The sequence below is a fragment of the Melanerpes formicivorus genome, unplaced genomic scaffold (assembly GCF_026170545.1).
Source record: "Melanerpes formicivorus ecotype bairdi unplaced genomic scaffold, bMelFor1.0.p_v2 SCAF_232, whole genome shotgun sequence".
NCBI lineage: Eukaryota > Metazoa > Chordata > Aves > Piciformes > Picidae > Melanerpes > Melanerpes formicivorus.
Window position 1 is genome coordinate 277911 of NW_027142584.1, and position 25503 is coordinate 303413.

At 44.6% G+C, this 25503-nt stretch overlaps 1 long non-coding RNA gene across 1 annotated transcript in view; it reads right to left on the reverse strand.

The window, feature by feature from the left end:
- Positions 1 to 233: 233 nt before the first annotated feature.
- The window catches only part of LOC137458188 (uncharacterized), a 67858-nt gene continuing 42588 nt past the window's right edge, over positions 234 to 25503 (reverse strand). The window contains exons 2-4 of the long non-coding RNA XR_010991597.1: positions 20298 to 20396; positions 8731 to 8870; positions 234 to 312 (exon numbers count right to left, since the gene is read on the reverse strand). This is a non-coding gene — a long non-coding RNA (uncharacterized lncRNA). The remainder of the gene's footprint in view (positions 313 to 8730; positions 8871 to 20297; positions 20397 to 25503) is intronic.

Here is a 25503-nt window from a genome sequence, read left to right on the forward strand (position 1 = left end):
ATTCTATTCTATTCTATTCTATTCTATTCTATTCTATTCTATTCTATTCTATTCTATTCTATTCTATTCTATTCTATTCCATTCCATTCCATTCCATTCCATTCCATTTTACTCCATTCCATTCCAGTCTAGTCTAGTCCAGTCTAGTCTAACTTTGCCAGTCACAAGGGCTGACACCAGAACAGATATAGATCTTCATATTTTCTTTATTTTCATCCACATGATGTATCACTGAGCAGGAGCATACTGTTGTCATGCAGAAGGTTACCTCCATCCAAGAATATTCTTCTACCAATCTGTTATCCAATATGCCTATTAAGGGAAGAATACATTTCACATTTTATCACCTATTTTTACCAAGTGTGCTTTTTCATGCATGCCAATTAACACTTTGGGCCAAGTCCTTGCTATCAGTTTCCTGAAGTAAATAAAATATTGAGGAGTGAGAGCAAAAGGATTTTGGCCTTATATGATAAGACTTTTCTTTGCTTTCTCCTATTGCTTCAATCAACAAGTCCAAGTGCCAGGTGCTGCACTTTGGCCGCAACAACCCCATGCAGTGCTACAGGCTGGGGTCAGAGTGGCTGAGAGCAGCCAGGCAGAGAGGGACCTGGGGGTGCTGATTGACAGCTGCCTAAACGTGAGCCAGCAGTGTGCCCAGGTGGCCAAGAAGGCAAATGGCATCCTGGCCTGCATCAAGAATAGTGTGGCCAGCGGGAGCAGGGAAGTCATTGTGCCCCTGTACTCTGCACTGGTTCGGCCACACCTTGAGTACTGTGTCCAGTTCTGGGCCCCTCAATTTAAGAAGGACATTGAGACACTTGAACATGTCCAGAGAAGGGCAATGAGGCTGGGGAGAGGCCTCAAGCACAGCCCTATGAGGAGAGGCTGAGGGAGCTGGGATTGTTTACCTTGAAGAGGAGGCTCAGGGGAGACCTCATTGCTCTCCACAACTAACTGAAGGGATGTTGTAGCCAGGAGGGAGTTGGTCTCTTCTCTCAGGCAACCAGCACCAGAATGAGAGGACACAGTCTCAAGCTGCACCAGGGGAGGTTTGGGCTGGAGGTGAGGAGAAAGTTCTCCACTGAGAGAGTTGCTCGCCATTGGAATGTGCTGCCCAGGGAGGTGGTGGAGTCCCCATCCCTGGAGGTGTCAAAGAGGGGATTGGATGTGGCACTTGGTGCCGTGGTTTAGTCATGAGTTCTGTGGCGACAGGTTGGACTTGATGATCTTTGAGGTCTCTTCCAACCTTGGTGATACTGTGGTACTGTGATACTGTAATGAGACATTCTTATGGGAATGGACAACGAAAGACTCTTCTAGGAGGAAAGGAGAGAAGTCAGAGGGCATTCAAGAGCAAATTTCACACCATAAGCAACTCCAAAGTCATTTCTATGCTAGTGCAAGAACCTACAAATGTGTTATTGAAACCAAAGGGCATTTCTGTTTAAAACTTGATGTACCAGGAACCTCTATTAACTGGCAATCCATACTTCATATGTGGAGTCATTAGCAGGGGGCAAAATGGTGCTGCAGGACACAGGAAGCCAAATTCCCCTACAGAAATGGGAGTTTATTAGTATTTGTTAAAAAGTGTTGATGCTGACTCAGATTTGCAGTTCAGGATATTCAGGCACAGAGTGATGGGCCACAGGTCACACCTGCACTCATGTGAATTTTCCTCTCCTTTCCTTGGCACAAGGATACAACACTGCCTTATACTTGAGGGTCTTACCTCCATTTAATGTTTCAGGCTCTTTTATCTCTTGGCCAGCGGAATTCACTTGGACATTAGCTCATTAAGCAATGCATCTTCACCTTTCATTAGTGAAATATCATCAAAAGAGCTGCTTCTACCACAAGGTGCTTATAAAACTACTTGCTAATACATGCTAATGGAAGGCATCACTAACACAGCTGGCAGGTAGCCTGGTGACCATCTTTTTGGTAATGACATCAGAGCCACCCAACACTTTGGGTTGCATGGGGCATGCTGTGCACTTTGGTGACCCTGCTGATGCTTCTTGCAGGATTGCAACTCCAGGACACCTCTTATATCAGGGTATGAATTCAGGATTACTCCAACCAGTCCCTGTATCCATGCAAGTGTGCACCATTTTTTTGCTGCTCATCTGCATTGTCTTCTACTACATTTGTGACACTGCTGATTTGCTGTTTAGAAAGGATGGATCCTGTAAGTAACAAGATCCTGCCTGTGGATAGAACTTCCTGGCTTAGCTCCCAAGCAGAGATGTTTTTATTTTGAAAGGTATTTTTTTCCCCTCTTTGGAGAAATGGTATCCAATTTTAGAAGACTATTTCTGCTTCCAATCACTCCTCTGTCTGTTTTGTGATGATTTTGAAGTCTGCTTTTAGCTGTGGAGATCCCTGAACAAGCTAATTGCCTACCATCAGCACTCATTTTTCTCCTTTAACAGACTATAAGTATCAGAAAATCTCACTTATTCAGCTAGATTTCAACTTCACAATGGAGATGACTTATCACTTGATTCCCCAAATGACAGTTTTGGTTATGAATTGTACTACACTGTATTTATTGAGCTATTCTAACAGGGATGTTGTTGTTCCAGTGAAGTGCAGGAAGCAGCAAACATCCACAGCATTTTCCTTTACAGTATCACAGTATCACTAAGGTTGGAAGAGACCTCAAAGATCATCGAGTCCAACCTGTCACCACAGACCTCATGACTAGACCATGGCACCAAGTGCAACATCCAATCCCCTCTTGAGCACCTCCAGGGATGGGGACTCCACCACCTCCCTGGGCAGCACATTCCAATGACAAATGACTCGGTGAAGAACTTTCTCCTCACTTCCAGTCTAAACTTCCCCTGGCGCAGCTTGAGATTGTGTCCTCTTGTTCTGGTGCTGGTTGCTAGAGAGAAGAGACCGATCCCTTCCTGGCTACAACCACTTTTCAGGTAGTTGTAAAGAGCAATGATGTCACCCCTGAGCCTCCTCTTCTCCTCTTCTTTTTTCTTACAAAAGTCTTGGCTGTCTCCAGGTTTTCATCACTATCATTTCAACTTTGGACTTTTATTAGAACTGCTTTGAGTTTGACACAACTGTAGTGGCAAACAGAGTGGGCAGATAAATGTAGCTTCTGAAAGGGCTTAATCCCAAAAGTGGATAAGAGGAATGGCAAGGTATTGCATCTATGAAAATTTCACATCCCTAAGATTCGCCACTCACGGCTGATAATCCTTTCAGCTTCAAAGGGTCAAAAGGTGAAAATGATTGAGGTACCTTTTGCTATGAATATTTCACGAGCTGTATATCCCTTTTTCACTGAGATCTATGTGCTGACTGAGGGCTTCTTCAGGATGAGTCCTTAGTTGACTGATGAATACAAAACACCTCTGAACAAAAGGCATTCAATATTAGCGGAAGACAAGACAGCCTACTTTGGTTTCTGTGAGCTGTACCTGGAGTATCAATGGAGATAAAACACTGAGTGACAGGTAACTGAAATACAGAATAACACCATATATTGTTCTCCTATTGATTGGGGAAATAATGAGAAAGTTAGCAAGTCACAGTAATGTCACGGGCAACGATGAACTTTGGAGAACTCAAGGACCAAAAAAGTAACATGAAACAAGGAGCAAAATGAAGATAATATTTGGTTACAGGACAGTTCTCAAATGGTAGTGAAACACATCCCTGCGCCTTTGAGTATGCATGGTTTCTAAAGAGAAGACAATGAGAAGAAATTGCTGGCTGAAACAATATAGCTATTTGATTTTACTACAGCCAGTAATGTGAACTTCTTGGAAGACATCTTCTTTCACCACACTATTGCGGCTGGGAACGTTCAGAGGCTATGAACCAAAATTATCCTCTCTATGCATAACCTCTCCAGTCTCATATCCTGCAAGGTATTGTGGTAATTGAAGATATTCAGTACCAAGAATTGACTATTGTTTTGCCATGGCATTGAGATGAAAAAGCCAAGCCCTTTGAAGAGGCTGCTTGTTCAAGAGAAAAGCAGCACCTTAGCAAAACATGTCTAGAGAAAGTTTGCTTTTCACACTTAGACAGCACTTGGAAAGCTTTCAGCTCTTTTATCTCTGTGAGGCAGGGATGCTCTGTCTGTGCCATGGGGTCTTCAGCCCAGTCCCAGCCATGGGAGTCCCCTCTTCTCCCACAGAGCTTGAATGTAGCTGGTGAAAGGCCTCGAGCACAAGCCCTGTGAGGAAAGGCTGAGGGAGCTGAGGTGGTTTAGCCTGGAGAAGAGGAGGCACAGGGGAGACCTTATTGCCATCTACAACTACCTGAAGGGAGGTTGTAGTCAAGTGGAGGTTGGTCTCTTCTCCTAGGCAACCAGCACCAGAACAAGAGGACACAGTCTCAAGCTGTGCCAGGGGAAGTTTAGGCTGGAGGTGAGGAGAAAGTTCTTCCCAGAAAGAATAATTGGCCATTGGAATGTGCTGCCCAGTGAGATGGTGGAGTCACCATCCTTGGAAGAGTTCAAAAAAGGACTGGATGTGGCACTTGAAACCATGGTTTAGTTAGTCATGAGGTGTTGGGTGATGGGTTGGACTTGATGATCTCTGAGGTTTTTCCAACCTTATTGATTCTATGAAAGCTGGTCAAGGACCCTGTTGCTTGGTACCAATTGCCTTTCCTATGTGGTAAGTTGAGATAAGGCTAATGAAAATAACCATGTTATGGTTATGCAATGAAAAAAGCTTTTGCACCACCCAGGACTTCTACATTTAGATAATTTTACAAGTTTATAAATAAGGCTGCCTTTTCATCACTTGAACACAATAGAGCCTGTGCAGATCACCAACCAATTTCCATTTAAGACAAGAGAAACTGCACATGAAAGAAGGAAATTCTTGCCCTTAGTTAAAACTAGGCATCTTAATTTTAAGTAAAGATAGAATTGTATTGTGCCTTTCATCTGCTTTCCAAACTGTTTCTTCTTACTCTTCTTGGAAGCTTGCCTTTCTCATAGCAGAGTGTGACTCTAAATATATCCCTAAGGGTTATATTTTTAGGTGTAATCTTTAAGAGTCAGGGTGAACTGTGTCAGTCTAATGCAGGACACGTTTCAATGGCTTTATCATCACAACAAACATTTCAGATGGGTGTAAGACCTAAACAGATGCTGCATCTACTTTCAGTGGGATCTCAGCATCCACTTTTCCAGCTGCCTGCAGAAGATGCAGCCCCCAAGCTATATGGCATCATGAGCCAGAACTTAGGTAGGGAAAGGTCAGGAGAAGGTAGAAGTTACATTTGCCCAGGTTCTGCCAGGCTGTCCCTATGCAGGAGCTGGGATCGAGTGTGTGCACAAGCCCTGGTGCTTGCAATTGTTTTCAGGTCCCTTAGCTTAGAAAAAAACTTGTCTTTGTTTGAAGAGGTTCAGGTTACTACTGAGACCTCTGTACTCTGTTTGATGCTCTCTTCTGATATAAGGAAACAAATTAATTGTTATGTTTGCATTATACTGGAACATAGAAATGTCATGGTAGCTGGCCTGGTAATGCAGGATTAATTTAGACATTCAGACTGCAGTGCCCTCCACTCTGCAAATGTAATAAACATGTGGCAATTAAGCTCCATTAGGTCTACTCAGCTACCTGGTTGCATTTGAAAAGCTATTTCCACAAATTCCAGGCTGAAGCTTGGGTGGATGGGACAGCAGAGGGTGTGAAATGGAGCATTTGTTCTAGGATCAGGGTGCATTTGCTAATCTAAGCAAAGAGCTGGGATAGCAGCATTCAGACCTCTTCTGCACAGGGCACTGGAAGCGAATGAGCCATATAATCAAGGTAATAAGCATGCACTTCCAAAATTGCCCTCTGCATGATGTTATAGGCAGCTCATTCACTGACATTTGCCCCCAGGCTCCTGTGTACCTTCATGTCCCATGAAGAGAGGAATTTCTTTACTAATCATATTAAGACATATCTACTAATGGATTATCTCCAATGTGCTTCACCTTTCATGCCATCACTAGCAATAATTCCTCATCATGAAGGCAGCATGCCTGGTTTCTGCAAGATGTCCTCTTTCTTACAGGCAGCCACGAGGCAATGCATGACGCTGTTTGCAGAGTGTCAGTTCTCCCTTGAGTAAGACCCAGATGGAGTTTGGAGTTTCAGCAGAGAAGACAAAGCTGAATTGTGAGAATAGAATAGAATAGAATAGAATAGAATAGAATAGAATAGAATAGAATAGAATAGAATAGAATGGAATGGAATGGAATGGAATGGAATGGAATGGAATGGAATGGAATAGAATAGAATAGAATAGAATAGAATAGAATAGAATAGAATAGAATAGAATAGAATAGAATAGACCAGGTTGGAAGAGACCTTCAAGATCATCGTGTACAACCTATCAACCAAGAAGCCACCTAATCAAATAAACCATGGCACCAAGCATCCCATCAAGTCCCCTCCTGAACACCTCCAATGATGGTGACTCCACCACCTCCCCAGGCAGCCCATTCCAATGGGCAATCACTCTCTCTGTATAGAACTTCTTCCTAACATCCAGCCTAAACCTCCCCTGGCGCAGCCTGAGAAAGGCTACAGGACACAGCCCTCTGCTGCTTATATAGAGTTGCACCTGGAGCAGAGGTCATTTCATTTGGGTCAAAGCACACACTATATATCATCCTTTAAAAGATGAGTTGTCTCATCTTTAATGGGAAGTTTATCCAGCCATCAATTTATTAATAGGAAGGTGGTGTGCTAAGGAGACACTAATGACAAATAATTCCTATTAAAATGCCACTCTTCTCAGGTTCAGGTTTGCTGGCTACAAGACATTTGCTACTTAAGTTTTTCCCCATTATTAACTGATAAGAGAAAAGAAAAGAAGGGGAATTTGTTACATGCTGTAGGATATGCATCCCATGCCATTGGATTACATGACTGTCATCAAGTGTTACATAACTTGATTTTAATTTATGGGGTTTATTGTTAGCAAATTTCTGAGATTATGGTTTGACTGTGGTCTGTGAGTGTAAAATACTTGTTACTTTGTAAGTGGATTTCAATATGCATTATGCTGCTTGATTCTTTTCTTATGGAGCTATTCACTTTTGCATGGTATAGTAGACAAGTCACATCTTGCTTTGCACACAGCATCAACTGTAATAACTGTATAGAATAGAAATTAACCAGGTTGGAAAAGACCTTCTAGATCATCAAGTCCAACACTGTCTAGTCAAATAAGCCATGGCACTAAGTGCCTCATACAGTCTCTTCCTAAACACCTCCAGTGATGGTGACTCCACCACCTCCCTGGGCAGCACATTCCAATGGCCAATCTCTCTCTCTGTGAAGAACTTCTTCCTAACCTCCAGCCTAAACCTCCCCTAGTGCAGCTTAAGACTGTGTCCTCTTGTTCTGGTGCTGGTTGCCTGGGAGAAGAGAGCAACCCCCACCTGGCTATAATCTCCCTTCAGGGAGTTGTAGACAGCAAGAAGGTCTCCCCTGAGCCTCCTCTTCTCCAGGCTAAGCAACCCCAGCTCCCTCAGTCTCTCCTCACAGGGCTGTGCTCCAGACCTCTCCCCAGCCTCATTACCCTTCTCTGGACATGTTCCAGTCAGAGGCTGTGGTGCTGTAGATACACTCTGCTTAAAATCACTGTACGTATATTCAAGGAGAAATGCTGAGCACCCAGGATAGCTCCAGCAGAATGACTCACTGCTGGCTGTAGTTTTAGAAGTGCCTCCATTTTTCCACTTCATGATTTACTTTATTTATCACAGGAGGTTTCTTTTACACCAAAATTGTAAAACCACCTTTCAAGCTTATGGGCCCAGGTCTCTGCTGGTTTCTTAGATTCATGGAATCATAGAATGGGTTGGGTTGGAAGGGACCTTAAATATCATCAAATCCAAACTCCCCCTGCCATGGGCAAGGACACCTTCCACTAGATCAGTTTGCTCAAGGCCTGATCCAGTCTGGCCTCAAACACTTTGATCAGATGTGGCTCAGTTGGTAGTGCATAAGACCCTTAATGGCAAGGTTGTGAGTTCAAGCCTGCAGTGGGCAGTACTGTCCTCCCTACTCTAGTCATGAGGTCTGTGGTGACAGGTTGGACTCAATGATCTTTGAGGTCTCTTCCAACCTTAGTGATACTGATACTTCCAGGGAGAGAGCATCCATGACCTCCCTGGGCAACCTGTTCCAGTATCTCACCATCCTCACTTTAAAGAATTTCTGCCTAGTATCTAGACTAGTATCTAGTCTAAACCTACCCTCCTCAAGCTTAAAGCCATTGTCACTACAAGCCCTTGTGAAAAGTCCCTTCCTAGCTTTCTTGTGGACCACATTCAGGTGCTGGAAGGCTGCTATAAGGTTGCCCTGAAGCCTTCTTTTCTTCAGGTTGAACAGCCCTAACTCTTGGAGCCTGTCCCCATAGGGGAGGTGGTTTGCTCATCTTCATGGCCCTCCTCTGGACTCACTCCAGCAGCTCCATGTCCCTCTTACACTGGATTTGGCAGAACTGGATGAAGTACTCTAGGTGGGCTCTAAGGGAGAAAATCACCTCTGTTATCCTGCTGGTTGTATTTCCTTTGATACAGCCCAAGATACGTTTGACTTTCTGGGCTGCAAGTGCACATTGTCAGCTCACGTTGAGTTCATCATCAACTGACACCCCCAAGTCCATCTCCTCAAGACTACTCTCAAGCCATTCTCTGCCCAGCCTTTATTTGTGGTTGGGATTGGCATGACCCACCTGTAGGACATTGGCCTTGTTGACTTCATGAGGCTGGCTTGGGCCCACGTCTCCAGACTGTCCAAGTCCCTCTGGATGGCATCCCTTCCTTCCAACATATCAACCAGACCACGCAGCTTGGTTTTAGCAGGGTGGGCTGACTGCAAAAAACAAAACACCAAGTGGGATTAGAAAAAATAGTGTTTGTTTTCCATTTATCTGGGCTGGCAAGTGGCAGATCTAGACTGTGAATGAGATGGAAAATCTCCAGAGGTCCCTGGCAATGGGAGATGTCCAAGGCTTATTTTTTTCCACACTAATGAGTGGTAAGGTGGACTTGTAAAATTGAAGGCAAGCTTTGACTGCCTCCTATCAGAGTAGTACAGGAGATACAGTACAGGGCAGCCCAGGGAGCACAGTGTAGGGATAACCCTGGTTGTGGCAAGAGTGCTATAGCACAGTGAATCACACAAATCACAGAATCACCAAGATTCGAAGAAACCTCAAAGATCATCAAGTCCAACCTGTCACCACAGACCTCATGACTAAACCATGCCACCAAGTGCCACATCCAATCCCCTCTTGAACACCTCCAGGGATGGTGACTCCACCACCTTCCTGGGCAGCACATTCCAATGGCCAACAACTCTCTCTGTGAAGAACTTTCTCCTCACCACCAGCCTAAACTTCCCCTGGTGCAGCTTGAGACTGTGTCCTCTTGTTCTGGTGCTGGTTGCCTGGCAGAAGAGACCAACCCCCTCCTGGCTCCAACCACCCTTCAGGTAGTTGTAGACAGAAACCTCAGCTCAGGAGAGCAGCTACAAACAAGCTCTTTTGCAAGCAAGATATACCTGATGCCTTGACCAAACCCTGATGATATGCACAGGCTGTAGCTTTGAATTTGAAAAAAAATACAGGTTTAAAGTTGGGCTTTAGCTTGAAGACATGAATTTAAGATCTTGGTAGACCAATTATTACAAGGACCAGGGCAGTACAGACACTTCACGTATTGAAGTGAAATTGTCTGTATTTGGAGGGTTTACTGCTGTGGTAGTTTAGGCTGGGTGCCTCCTGCTGCTGCCATGCAACATACACCTCTGGTGCCCCGAGGGTCCAGCCAAGTGGGTGAACACAGGAAGCTGTGTATTTCATTTCCATAATGTCCTGCTCCCTATAAATCCATCTGCAAAGTCTCTCTCTTCCTCTTTCTTCCCTCGCTGCCCCCGTGGGAGGTGTTCCCTATCTGGTAATGGAAGGGGAGTTATCTCAAGGCCTCGTAGGCCTGGCTATGCTGAATGCCAGGAGGAGAAGGGGGAAGGGAAATCTTGGATCTGGCAAGCTGAGATTAGCCTAACAGTGGAGGGGGTGAAGAAAGAGCCCTGGAGGTTTTGGGTGTACCCTCAGGTAGGGAGAAGGGGAGTGCTGGGATGCTTCTGGGTACTCTGTGCTTTGGGATCTCTTTTGTCACTGTGCTCGTAGTTCTCTGTAAAACATTCACTGCTTTTCCATTTGAGCTTTCCATCACTTCTGCAATCCATTTGTGTGAATCTCATTATTTTCCTGCCCTGGTGGGAGGCAAGGGAGGATCTGCCTCAACCCGGGACAGTTTAATGGCAGCAGAGGATGGTTTTGATCCATCAGCCTCTGGGTTCTGGACCCATAACCCATTTTCTGCATAAGCAGAAAAGCACTTTACACACAGAATGCAATACAGACAGCTACCACTGCTAGGACATTCATCCACTGTTTATCCCTGGGTAGTAGCATGAAATCTTCAGAATTTAAGTTCAGTCTCCAGAAAAGATTCTTTAAGACTGATCCACAACAGCAGTGTCATAAGCAATGGAGGATTGTGCCACAAGGGTCAGTTCCAGTGTTGCAGGGAAGCATGCAGTGTGAGAGCCTGTACCAGTACGTCAAAACAGTCTGGTCTCACATCATCTCACTTGTCCCAGAGCTTCTGGAGCTTGGTGGTGCTAACCTACACTCCAAAATGAGCTTTCCAGCGTCACAGAACTACTCAGAAAAAGATGATTGCTATAGATGTTATTAGTTGGTCCTGTTGTAAGGACTGTGACATGTTGCCCCCACCAGCTGTGCAGCAACATTTTTTTCAGGGTGCTCTCTGGCATATTTGTGCCACAAGTGGCTTCCAAGTCATAAAATATTAAATGTGATTCTTCCTCCTGGCTGTATGCTGAGCCCTACACCGGTGTTATATACAGGAGTACAAATCTGCCCATAAACCCTTTTCAGAGGTTTCTCTGGAGGTAGAGGATGGCAAGGAGGGTTTTGGCTGAACCCCACTCACTCTGGTGCTACCCTGGAAGAGATGCACCTGAGGCCACCAAGGTTCACCACGGCATGAAGCCAGGGCTGGTTTAGCTGTCTGATTCTGCTGATGTTACTCCTTTGGGCTATTCATATAGCTGCTCTGAACCTCCATTTTCTCAGCAGAAATAGAAAGATGAGAGTGATAATCCAGCATTAGAAAGCTTTTCCACCCCTGCAGGAAAATCACTGGATAAGCACTAAGAGAGGCTATCCAGCACAAGAAAATAGTTACACAAGTAAGGAAATGGAAACTATGCAGAATCAGAGTAGTAAGACAGATTATTTTAAAGGTTTTGAGAGAGAAAAACACAGTAGGAGGACAAACACCCTCTCAAACACCCTCTCAAGTGTCTTTTTAATCTGTTGGACTTTCTCTGAAACACACAGAATAACTACAAAGCAGCAATGTGGAATTTCTTAAATGCAATGACAACATTTTAAACCTACAACTACAACATTTCTTGAGGCAATCTACATAGGCTGTGATCCCTAGTTCAACACAAGCATTGCATAGCTTGTGTTTTCAGCCTGCAGATCATTCTTGGGTCATACTGAATGTCCTGAGCCGTAGCTGCCACCACTGAGTAACCATGAGGCTCAGAATGCTGTGAGGACCATCAGCTTCCTGTTGGACCAGAAGAGCCCTGAAGGAAAATGTTTATAATGGCATCATTTCCCCCAGATGTGACTGCTGTAGAAGGCTAGCACAAGGTTGCAGAAAAATCTGGTCAGCCTTAAGGCAGCGAAGCCACCTGTCCTGGAGGAAGGTACCAGATGTCAGGAGATTCAGTAGAGAAGCAGCTTCTCAGAAAGCAGCCCATGATGGCTCATGCTCACACTCCTAGCCTGTTCCAAGTAAATGTATATCAAATAGGAGCTCCAGTCCTTCATTTTGTGGCACTTCCAAACCTATTTGACTCTGATGTGTCTCACCTCACACGTTGCAGCAAACACTGCAGACAAACACGGCAACCGCTTTGCCCTCACCTTGTCCTCAGCACACCATCAGTTAGCACCATCCAGCCCAACAGGACTCATTTGGCCCCAGACACAGGATGTCCTCCCCTGAGTGACATAGGACAAGTAGCACACGCATGAAGGGAACACCTGAACACAACAGCCCAGTGATAGGGTCTGAATTGGAATGATGAGTCCCAGATTCTGGCTCTGGGCAAAGCATGGTGCAGGATAAGGCCTCTTGCATGGGCAGGACATGGCAGTGTCACTGGCTTATTTGGAGGGATTTCTCTCATTCCAAAAGTGAACTGTGGGGGAAACCAGTACCTCTTCCCAGTTGCAAAGACCATTTCCTAGCAGCACTGGCTGCTGCTCAATGAAGAGTGGGTCCTCCCTCTATCCAAGAGGTCTGCAAGAAGATGTGCCTCAACTCAGGGCAAAGCAGTGACACCATCAAGCTATGCAATAGCTTCCCATATGTCTTTCTGCTTAGCCTGGCTTCTTGATTCTACACCAGAAGCCAATGGGCCAGAGATGGCACGTGAGGCTCAGTGCATTATAGGGTCATCATCTGCATGCTTGGACAGCAGCACTCTGAGCTGGGTTAGGAACCGGCTGGAGGGCCGAGCCCAGAGAGTGGTGGTGAATGGTGCCACAGCCAGCTGGCAGCCAGGCACCAGTGGTGTGCCCCAGGGATCAGTGCTGGGCCCTGTGCTCTTTAACATCTTTATTGATGATCTGGATGAGGGCATTGAGTCCATCATCAGTAAATTTGCTGACGACACCAAGCTGGGGGCAAGAGTTGATCTGCTGGAGGGTAGAGAGGCTCTGCAGAGGGACCTCGACAGGCTGGGCAGATGGGCAGAATCCAACGGCATGAGATTTAACACATCCAAGTGCCAGGTTCTGCACATTGGCCACAACAACCCCATGCAGTGCTACAGGCTGGGGTCAGAGTGGCTGGAGAGCAGCCAGGCAGAGAGGGACCTGGGGGTGCTGGTTGATGGTAGGCTGAACATGAGCCTGCAGTGTGCCCAGGCAGCCAAGAGGGCCAATGGCATCCTGGCCTGCATCAAGATCAGTGTGGCCAGCAGGAGCAGGGAGGTCATTCTGCCCCTGTACACTGCACTGGTTAGGCCACACCTCGAGTCCTGTGCCCAGTTCTGGGCCCCTCAGTTTAGGAAGGAGGTTGACTTGCTGGAACGAGTCCAGAGAAGAGCAACAAAGTTGGTGAGGGGTTTGGAACACAGCCCTGTGAGGAGAGGCTGAGGGAGCTGGGGCTGCTTAGCCTGGAGAAGAGGAGACTCAGGGGTGACCTTATTGCTCTCTACAACTACCTGAAGGGAGGTTGTAGACAGGCAGATGATGGTCTCTTCTCCCAGGCACCCAGTACCAGAACAAGAGGACACAGTCTCAGGCTGCGCCAGGAGAGGTTCAGGTTGGATGTTAGGAAGAAGTTCTATACAGAGAGAGTGATTGCCCATTGGAATGGGTTGCCCGGGGAGGTGGTGGAGTCGTCGTCATTGAAGGTGTTCAGGAGGAGACTTGATGGGGTGCTTGGTGCCATGGGTTAGCTGTTTGGGTGGGTTGGATTGGTTGATGGGTTGGACACGATGATCTTGAAGGTCTCTTCCAACCTGGTTTGTTTTATTCTAATAAAGGTTTATTCTAATGGTCCTTCTGCTGCCCTCCTACACTGGCATAGGGACGCTAGAAAGCAGCAGAGAAATCCCTGTGCTGGCTGGCAGAAGGTGGCCATCGTGTGACTCTGGGCAGGCTGTGATGAGAGGGGTATCACCCTGGACAGCCTAGAGGAGAAGGTAAAGGGAAAAGCAACAAACTGCAGAATTTAAACAAAAGCAAGCTCCTCTCTCCTAAGCTTCCCCTATCCCCAGAGCCTCCTCAGCATCCAAAACCCAGGAAAAGGTACAGCAATGCCTAGCAGTTTTTACAAGGGGTGAATTGTCTCCTGGGAAAGCATCAGTCTGCGTCCAGTCCCTCAGGTTTTACACATTATAAATGATACAAAGCAAAACAACTTTGTCACTCACAATTTCACAGGCAATTTTGTCTCCATTATTTTTGACTGAGAGTTTGTATTGCCTTTTGTAGCATTGACCACTTGTGCCTTGTGTATGGATAGAGACATAAATTAAGAGAAAATTGTTGGCATCTGTTTTTTTCTGTTCACAACTGGTCTGTAGCAGGGACTTCATATCCTTCTCCAGGGGAAGATGTGCTGAGTGGAGGGCTGAAAGGAAGCAGCAGAGCAGCAGAGCCACAGGCAAACACTGAAACCCCTGTCAGAGAGGAATTATTATCTATACTGCTGGACAGTTTGCTTCTGTGAAACAACTGGAAATGATTTACCCCACAAATGTCTGGCTGTTGGCTGGGTAAGTAGCCAGCAAACACAAGAGGAATCAGACCATGCCAGACTCAGCTAGTTGTATGCAATCCATCACTGATCCATCTGCAGCACATGATATTCGCTGGTTTCTCTGCTCCAGACTGGTTGGGAGAGAGGTAGTTGAAGGAAGGGGAAGCTGTGTCTCTACAGCTGAGTGGTTTTCTAGCTTCACATCAACATGGTGTGCCTTCTGGCTGCTCAGACAGTCCTTAAGACAGACCCACCACCTTATACCACTGCAACTTAATGTCCTCATTTATTGGATTAGAAGCAGTGTAGAAAACTCAGCTCTTGCTTACTTCTGTGTACAATAATCCAAAATTAAAAGAGTCTGGGACTACCTAGGGAGCAGTGACTGGGGGCAAGGCAGGGCCCTCCAGCAAAATGTCCTTTTTCTGGATCATTCTCCCTCCCTCATGGGGGTTCATGGGAGTCCTCCTGCTCAGGAGAGACAGAGGAGCCCCACAGTGGGAATGCACATCAAACTGTGGGTGCACACAATTATCCTGAGAGCTGGTTCTGCCTCAATATATGTTTTGTGTTGAAGAAAATAAATGTCTTCTTTTGCCTTGGGCCCTGGAGAGGGTACATTTTATAACCTGAAACTCAATCTAGGATTACTGCACCACTTAGTGATGGACTAAGAGCAAAGTAGATCATTCAGGCAAGACATATCTCAGTGGAAATAAACCATCCTAGCATAAAGCTACCATAACTCAGGGGGCCATCTTATAGTTTAGGCTTAAGCATACTCCATGCTGGTTATGGGCTGCTTAAACTTGAAAGGTGTCAGGATTAGAGCTCTGCTGTACATCCACATCAGAAATAGAAGATCATTAGTGTAATGCTCTCCTATACAGCAGTGATGTGGGTCAAGGTGATCAAGGTTTTTACTCATTCTCTGAAAACCTCTCAGGTCAAACTTGTTCTATATAATTTATCAACTTTGATTCCCTTCCCCTCTTATGTGTTCTACAGGTGGGAGTTTCTATGTTTTCCATGATTGTTTTTTGCCCCCCACACCCCTATCACAAGTTATTTTCCTTTCTGTTCTGACTTTCCCCTGATGTAAAACAGTGCTAATGATCCTTATCTACTGAAGAAAGTGCTTTTGTAGAGTGAGGGTGTACGGCAGTGTCATTTTACCTCAGGTCCCAGCAGGGTCCACCTCAGCAGCAGCTCCCCATGCAAACAGTGCTGGCACTATTTGCGGCCATCAGAGTTGGCCAATGCAGGGCCTGGCCAAACAGCTCTCACTGAGGATAACTCTCTTTTGACTGTAACAGGACTGCTGATGTGTCAAGAAACACAAGATTTGAGTTGCTGGCTGGCAGGGCACTCTGGGTCTCATCTCTGGTGACTTACCATTAGGCACTAAGTTTTGGAATGCAACCTGGTGAAATCTCAGCAGCAAATAGTTGGTCAGTGGCTATGCCTCATGCTGATAGTGTACCATTTGAGATCCTTTGATGGTCTCTGAGTCCCTCATGACTCAGGCTGGTGAGGGTACAGCCAGGCCCACAGTTCAATTACACTACCTTCTCTCTCCCTATTTGTGCTATGCTCATTACACAGAGCGAAATCAATTAATTCTAACAGAGGAAGAGGTTCCTGGCCTGTCTATAAGTCACTGAGCACATAATTGTTCTGTTACTTACATTAACATCTTAGCACATTATTAGCACTGTTTGTGATTCCTGGGCTCCTGCTGAAACCAAGGCTCTGGTGGCTGCTCCTCTCCCTGCACCGGAGGCTCTGCTCTAGACCCACCTTGTGAAATGCCATTGCACCAGTGCGGCACGCGACCACATGTGTGCAACCACATGCGTGCAACCACATGCATGCAGCTACAGGCCTCCTGTGGCTGAAGCCTTCAGATGGACAGAGAGACCTAAAAACATGTCTCTCTCCAGATTAGGCAGCTTTAAGACAAATAGGATTAAGGAGAGAGATACCACCACAGAGGGGGGGAAAAAATATGGGTGTCTTACTGAAGTCATGGAGGACAACATCAATTTGTTGATCAATTCACGCAGCACTTCTCAAAAGGACTGGAGAAAAAAATAAACTTAGAAAAAAACACAGCTCCTTTTAAAATCACATTTCAAGTGTTCAAACCACACATTTTCCAATTTCAAGTTTGAAAAATGTCTAATCCCTGAAGTCCAAATCTTTGAGGCACTGGAAATCAAAGCAAAGGTAGTTACGGCTCCTGAGCGTTTTGTCTGTAGAAACAAAGAATTAATGACCAACAAACAAGCAACTCAGAATCCCTCCCTCCCCACCCCCCTACCCCCCCTTTGTTAAACAAAGAAAAGTCTTTTCTTATGACTATTCTTGCTGGATTAGGAAACTAGAAATAAATAAATAAATAAATAAATAATCAAACAGGCAACAAATAATTTTACCATTACCAGGTAATATGTGTTAATTGCTCAGTTTATATACTCTGAATGACATACCATTAGAGACTGTGTATGCATTGTAACTAGAGCATTAATAAATTTTAAATGTGCCTATTAGGATGACAGCTTTGGAGGTGCAAAGGAATAACAGTTATCACTTGGCAGAAGCAGATCTCACCCCATCTGCCGAGACTTTGCATACATTTTCAGCTTCCTGAGCAATGATTAGGGCTGTCAGAACCTCTTTAACCTTCTAACTGCTGGTCCCAACTGGCCTTAATTAGAGACTAATGAATTCAGAAGATGCAGGCCGTGAGGAAAACTGCCTTGACAGTTTGTGTACAAATTAAGCACCAATTACTTCATGCATCTTTTGCATTGCTGATACAAGTCTCTGTTATTATTTTTGAATATGGTCATTTTAGCATAAACCGAGAACTTTGCTAATGTACTTTGTCATTTTTATGGCTCATCATAAAAACAAAAACCCCAAACAACAACAGCAACAAAAAAAAAACCCAACCAAAAAAAAAAAACCAACCCAGGAGGGTCATGAATATGTGAAATAAACTACTGTAGATGATAAAAAGAAAGTCGTTTCCCTCTAGGGAATATCTTCCAACATTTTCCCCCCTAATATCATATTATTATTATAATTAGTCACATAATGATCACAATTTAAGAAACAGACATAACATGGTACTCTGAATATTTTTGTTAGGAATACAGCTAGCTGCTAGTATAAGCACAAGAAGCAAAACAAAGATGCAGGTAATGGGTGGGTTTTTTCAGTTCTGGAATCTCTGACAAACTTTTACACTCACTCATGTTAGCAGCGTACTGACAGCATTACGGTTAGACACACGAGCACAGGGAGCGGTAGCTGTGTAGTCAATAGGTTTGGGGGTTTACATCTCTCCACTTTCTCCCTCTTATCCACATCCAGGACACATGAGAGATTCAACACTGTAATTCTGGAATACAGCCTGCAAGCCCAGTGAAGATATATGCTTGTCATTACAGCCTGACCGGGCAAGGTTCACCGCAGGTTAGGGGGAAGTTTTACACAGAGAGAGTGATTGCCCATTGGAATGGGCTGCCTGGGGAGGTGGTGGAGTCACCATCACTGGAGGTGTTCAGGAGGAGACTTGATGTGGTGCTTGGTTGCATGGTTTAGTTGGTTGGGTGGTGTCGGATGATAGGTTGGACACGATGATCTTGAAGGTCTCTTCCAACCTGGTCTGGTCTATTCTATTCTATTCTATTCTATTCTATTCTATCCCAGAAAATGCGCTCAGTGAAAGTTTGAAAAGCTCCTGCCCCTGCTGCTCCTGCCAGAGGTGGTGGGAGAGTAAATGGCACTTTACTGAAAGGAGTGCAGCTTATGAACTGCAGGACGTGTCTGAGAGACACAACTCTCCAGACAGACACACAGCCATTGCTTCACTGGCTAGTTACCTCTTTCTGTTTGGACTGCTATATCTTTTCATTTCTCCTAATTACCATCATGTTCCCCACTGCATTCAGTGAAATGTATCACCACTATGCAAAGCAAGGCTACTGCAGACCCCACCACAGAAACTCCTCTGGCTATGCTGCTGGACAAACTGAGGTCATATCAGCCTCCTCCCTGAGCATCTCCTGCTCCTGCCCTTCTTGTTTCTGGGAAGGAGGGAACCTCCCTCAAAGGCTCTGCAAGAAGAAAGCCAAAGAGAAGCAGAAGGATGGATGAATTAACAGCCTGTAGTGAAATTTTGACACTTGCATACCAGGTTAGACTGTAGGATGTGTGCTTTGTAATCTGCAGATGTACAGAGCTGAAGAAGAACTCCAGTGCTACAAACGTCTTCAAACGCCAAGATGCTCTGTGTGCGGGAAAGATATTTCTGTCATGTGAATAAAATCCCTCCCAAGAGGAGACAGAGAGCATTAGAGCAAACTTGAAAACATGAGGCCAGACTCTCGGTGGCAAGTCACAGAGCCAGCGTCTGCAGGTCTTAAATTCCAGTTAAATAAAGCCCTGATTAATATTACTCATGAAATGTTGTCTTTGTCCACACAAAGCCATGGCTGCCCCTCTTGGTGCAATCTCTATACCCTGCAAGAGCTTCCTCCACACAAATCTCTCTTGCATTTCATCAAAATTGATTTTAAACTTCTCTAATGAGGATGACCTAATGATCTCATGTGACATTTTCCTAATTGTCCCTATCATTAAACGCTGGGTTTCACTGTTGATAACCCAACATTTCCCTGCTCGCATTTACAACATGTTTTAACATGTATGATAGAGTCCTTTCTTTTCCCTTGAAAATGTACTATTTTATCAGCTGCTGCTGAATGCAAAGTCCTTAGCAAATTTTTTTTGGTGTCTGTTTTTATCAGTCAGCCTTCAGATCTGGCCTCTGCCCTAGAGAACAGGTCCATGCACCAAATTCGGACTTTGCAAGGCTGCGATGTCCCAGATCAAGACATGCTGTTCATGGTTCATTGAAAATTGCATTCAGAGATGATGAGCTAAACCCCACAAGTTTTTTAAGATGAGTCTAAGGTTGTGGCTTGGGTTTTCCCTTAACTTGATATAGATTTTTCATGAACTGGTTTGTTATGTTAATGGACTTTGGTTAAAACTTATTCCATATCCATTGCCATTCTCTGGCAATTTTTTGCCTCTTCTGATCACCCTTCTCTAGGGTTTAGTAGCAGCATCTTCTCCTTCAGAAACACACATGGAATGAATGTAGATTTGACATTGATGTCTGAGTTATCATTATAATGTCTATGTCTCTCTGCTGTTTATCATAGCTCTAAAAGCTCAGGATGGAGAGGGGACTCAGAAGAAAAGAGAAGAAAAGTGACATGGGCCCTTTGTCTGGGGCCCTGGCTAGTGATGAAGATGCATCAGCTCTGATATTAATCCTGCAGAGAAGGGGCTAGTTTTACATTGGTGCTGAAGGTCAAAGTACACTGAGCAAAATGGTGAAGTGTACGTGTGTGTGTGTGTGTATGTGTGTGTGTGTATGTGTCTGAACCTACACCCATGTGTCTGTGTCTACATATGCATGCCTGCATCCCACCCTCTAGCAGCTGGTCCATAATGAGACCGCAGGACTTTGCCACTGGCTGTGTCAGAGCCATTTGCAGCAGGCTTTTCAGCCAGCTTCTGTTTGTAAAGAGCAAAACCTCTGAGGCTCAGTCCCCTCTTCCCAAACAGAGGTAGGGCTTCTTCTGCCTGTTGGCTCTGGTGCAGGGCCTTGTCACCCTCCTTTCAGAAATTGCCTCATGAACACGTCTCCCCATCTGAGGTGTACCAACCTCAGGTCTTGCCCTCTTCACTGTTACTACACTGCTGCACCTCTCTGTGGTGATGGCACAAAGTCCACACCTGCCTCGGAGACAGCCAGCCCAAGAGGAATATTTTTCCCTGGCATTTCAGAAAGATTCCCAGAAGTACTGATTTTTCTTCACATCTTTTTACTTACCAAAGCTGTTAGGTTTTTCTGGTGGAGATATGGGTCTTAGTTCTGCTTCCAAGACTTACTCTTCCACCAGGTAGTTCCATTCGGTCAATCCCAGGGCAGCTGGGGAGAAGAGGAGAAAAAAATTAAGGAGGGGAGAAAGGATTAAATAAACAGCAAATTCCAAATCATGGAATGGTTAGCAGTCTCCTCATGGAGGGCATTTGTATTTGACTACTGTACATGGAACCAAAGCATCTCCTGTGAAAACAAGCACTCTACGTATAAAAATTTAAAACCACATTGATAACCCATCTGGCATCCTCCTAATTATGAATCTCTTAGTGGAGTAATATTCCCTTTAGAAGCAAAACAGTAAATACAACAAGGGAAACATGATTATGGATTTCTTTTTACGCTATCTTTCAAGACAAGCGTTCATTCACACGTGAACCCAAAATCTTTCTCAACTGGAATTTATTGAAGTAAAGACACAACACAATGCCTGCTAATTAAACATTTAAGAAGGGGAAAAAAAATACCTTGTTCTCCATCAGGAGCCAATATTAATAGGTGCTTCATAATACAGAACGTGTTTGAAGCCCAGCTGTCTTGCCCCATAAATACAGAGAAATAGAAAGGTTCACCTCTCCCTTCAACTTCATGTGCCGGTCTAACCAGTTCAGGCTTCAGAATATTTGGCCACCTCATGGAAACAAAGCACAAAGCTTGATTATCTGAAGGCAACTTCTTTGCCTTTCATGAGAATGCTGTTTCTGAGGAGGTACTACCCATAAATGACTTCTCTCAACAGGCACCAGCTCCCTTCCAGTCTGAAAGGTGGCAGGAAAGGCAGACAATGACTTTGGCAGAGAGTTCTGTCCCTATCCCATCTAGCATAGTAGGTTGTAGCCAGGTGGGGGTTGGTCTCTTCTCCCGGGCAACCAGCACCAGAACAAGAGGACACAGTCTCAAGCTGCACCAGGGGAAGTTTAGGCTGGAGGTGAGGAGAAAGTTCTTCCCAGAAAGAGGAATTGACCATTGGAATGTGCTGCCCAGGGAGGTGGTGGGATCCCCATCTCTGGAGGTGTTCAAGAGGGGATTGGATGTGGCACTTGAAGCCATGGTTTAGTAGTCATGAGGTGTTGGGTGATAGGTTGGACTTGATGATCTCTGAGGTCTTTTCCAACCTTATTGATTCCATGGTTCCATGGTTCGATGAAGTCCAGAGCTCCCTACCACCTGCACCCCACACACATGGAGATTTCTGAATCTAATAGCTCAGCAGACTGAGATGCTCAATATCCATTACTAGCTTTAAGAAATCTTTTAAGCTCAGTCATAGGCTTAGCTGCTCTGGTTGTCACACGGTCAGGGATGACGCTGTCGACACAGAGTATGAATCTATCTCAGCGCCCTATAAATCTGCAAGTTTCCTTGTTTCAACCTTCCTAAACCACTCCAGTGGGTCCTGCTGGGTGGTGAGAGAGGCTGTGTGCACACTGCATCGCACAGTGCTGGCTGTACAAAGGGTGGGAAATGAAAAATCCAAGAGAGGCTTAACAATGCTCTTGCTCCGACATCTGCTCCCAGCAAGGGCATCTAGGGACCTGCCACACAGGTTTTTTTTTTCCTTAAAGATGATCACCGTGAATGCTGCAACAAATAATAATGTAAAACATTCTGACAGCCAAGTAAGCCATGAAACATTAAATCTCCAAGGTCCATATGCTCCCCTCAGCTAACGCAAGTGAAAAGGAGCAAAAACCCCGTGGAAGCTGGCAAGGAGAAATGCTTGAGCCATATCACAAGTGTCCCGCTCTCCTCTGTCATATCTGCAACCTCTCTGCCCCAGCAGTGGGGACAGGAAGGAGTGGAAGGGGCAGGGGCATACCTTGCTTCTCTTTTAGCACTTGTAGCTTTGATATTCAGTGGCCCAGATGTAGCCACCAGGAGCTCAAGGAAGCCTAACCTCAGGGACAGTTACACAGCCAGGGGAGAAGGGAACATAAATCCTGTTGGCCAAGGCACAAAGTTTCCCAAGTACCCTGAGGTCTGTGGGATTATGCTGTGACTTTCATGGCCTTAGCTGGTTTCCTGAAAGCCAGATGTCAGTGAGGAGATTTGTCACCCGAAATTGTGACCTCAAAGAAATTCCATAGGTTTCCTGGTTTTGGTTGGTTTGTTGGTTTGGTTGACCATGGTTTGTTGGGTTTTTTTTAAGAACTCCCAGTACTTCCCTAGCCTCACAACCCCACTGTGCTGCAGATTTCTTTACTGAAAATAGTGATCCTAAACCAGGGATCAGCTTGAGACTTAGACTTAGACTTAGACTAGACTAGACTAGACTAGACTAGAACAGAACAGAACAGAACAGAATAGAATAGAATAGAATAGAATAGAATAGAATAGAATAGAATAGAATAGAATAGAATAGAATAGAATAGAATAGAATAGAATAGAATAGAATAGAATAGAATAGAATAGAATAGAATTAACCAGGTTGGAAGAGACCTTTGAGAGCATCAAGTCCAACCTATCATCCAACACCATCTAATCGACTAAACCATGGCACCAAGTGCCTCATCCAGTCTCTTCCTAAACACCTCCAGTGATGGTGACTCCACCACCTCCCTGGGCAGCACATTCCAATGGCAAATCTCTCCTTCTATGAAGAATTTCTTCCTAACATCCAGCCTAAACCTCCCCTGGCACAGCCTGGGGAGAATGACTTAGGTTCCAACCAACTACCAAAGGTTCTGCCATTAGTCTGCTCAAATGGGAGGCAAGTACCATATAAAACAGATCAAAGGCATACCAGAGCCTTGGTGGTATACTGAGCTAGCACAGTCAGGACACACTTGCTTCAGCAGGCACTGAGATGCAGGAGAGCAAAGTATTTAAAGTCACATCCCAGTCTACAAGACCCCATTCCTGTTTGTAACTGAATGGCAGGGTGAACAGCTTTCTGCAACCACAGCAAGGATCCTTAACTCCTGTATCACCATGTCCACCCCAAAACACACCAGGGGTGATATTTCTTTGTCCAAGCAGTAACTTTCTGTCACTGCTGTTTCTAAATGAGGTGGTTATCATGTCAATGGTATTAATGGGGCTTCTGGACATCTCAGAATTAGACATTCATGATTCAGGTAGCAATGTTAAAGTCTAGATGAAGTGGCAGCTTGCAATTTGTAAGTTTGCCATCCTTCAGATTTGGAGATCTCTTCACTCTGGTGAAGCAGCAGTGGCTGGCATGTATGCAGGCACAGAAAGCATTTTTGGAGCCTCCAAAGGGGAGGGAGAGGCACCTGGGGCTTCACATGCCTAATATCTAGCAAAAGGGGAGGGAGAGGCACCTGGGGCTTCATGTGCCTAATATTTGGCAATAGGTGAATGTGCTCATACATCAGACGCTAAATATTCAGTGTGTCTCGGTTTCAATGAATCGTTATGACTGAAGAAATCAAAGGTCCCTTGAGGAAGAGCTGCACTGAAATGTCAGATAAGGAAAACTTGATGTAGGGTTTTTTTGGGGGTCTTGTTGGTTTTTTTGCTTTGTTGTGGGTTTTTTTTTTTGCTTTGTTTGGGGGTTTTTTGTTGGGTTTTGGGGTTGGGTGGGGGTTTTTTTTTGGAGATAAAATGAATAGAATTATCTTCATTAACTCAATAACCACAGAAATATTTAGAATGCAATGACATCCATTCTTTTTCTGTTCAAATATTATGTTTAAGGGCTTCTTGGCATCGAAGAGCCCCTTCCTTTGAAAGTCCTGACCCAGTGTCAGGAAGAGAACAGACCCAAGTCTCTTAATCTAATGGCTGTTAGCTGGGGTGACTACTTTAGCAATGCTTGGCTGAAAAATGAACTTTGTAATAAATGACCTTCAGAGAAGAAGACTATTCATGTTAATTAGTAGCTCTTTTCAAACAGGATTCATATATGCATTAGGCTATGTCATTTCAAACAATGCCACCATTGTAGTAAACATCAAGACAAGACTCAAGTACAGCTATGAAAATTTTAGAAAACCCTAGTTAGCTTTTTTTTTTCCCCCCCCTAAGATTATGAGCTACAGTTTCTGATGTGTTGCACAATAGGCCCTCGCCTAATGGCTCTTAGCTTCTGCCATTGCCAACTTTTATATTTAAAATCCATACAATTATAGACAATTTATAAGCACTATGGAGGCTCTCTATCTTCCTTGCCCCATTTTTTTCTTTTCTTTGCACTGATTCTTACTGATCCAAAGCAGCTTTGAGCCCCACAAACCAAATGCATTTTGCTTAAAACATAACGTTCATCCTTACAGAGCCCACTTTCTTCTTATTACTACTTATTACTTGTTATGCATATTTAATTTAAGAATGCATATTATCCATTAAAAAATTAGAATATGCTGAAGTACTGGAAAGTGATTATTTTGGTTAGTTCCCCTTGATTAACCACTCAAATGTGGCTACATTCTTTCTAAAGCACGTACATAACAAGGGCTGAAAATGGCAAAAGGAGGCTATTGAAAGGGGGGGGAAAAAAAGGAAAGAAAGGAAAGGAAGAAAATAAATTCATGCACAAAACAAGAGGCATGACTTTAAAACAAGAGGTATGACTTTTACACAGCTGTCATCAAAACACATCTTAAAAGGTAGTTACAGCATGTCAAAATTTTTGCTCTTTGGGGAGAGATAAACTCAGGCCAACCAATCTGATTCAAAATGTTGTTAGAAAATACAGTAGGCAGAAGGTAATGAGCAAGCAATTTGCTTGACTGTGACTTCACATGAATTTGGAGCTGTATTTATTAATTGAGGAAAGGAAGGAAGGAAGAAAGGAAGAAATGAAGAAGGAAAGAAAGGAAGAAAAGAAGGAAGGAAGGAAGGAAGGAAGGAAGGAAGGAAGGAAGGAAGGAAGGAAGGAAGGAAGGAAGGAGGAAGGAAGGAAGGAAGGAAGGAAGGAAGGAAGGAAGGAAGGAAGGAAGGAAGGAAGGAAGGAAGGAAGGAAGGAAGGAAGGAAGGAAGAAAGGAAGGAAGGAAGGAAGGAAGGAAGGAAGGAAGGAAGAAGGAAGGAAGGAAGGAAGGAAGAAAGGAAGAAAGGAAGGGAGAAAGAAAGAAAGAAAGGGAGAAAGAAGAAAGGAAAGAAAGAAAGGAGAAAGAAAGAAAGGGAGAAAGAAAGGGAGAAGAAAGGGAAGAAAGGGAGAAAGGAAGGAAGAAAGGAAGAAAGGAAGAAAGG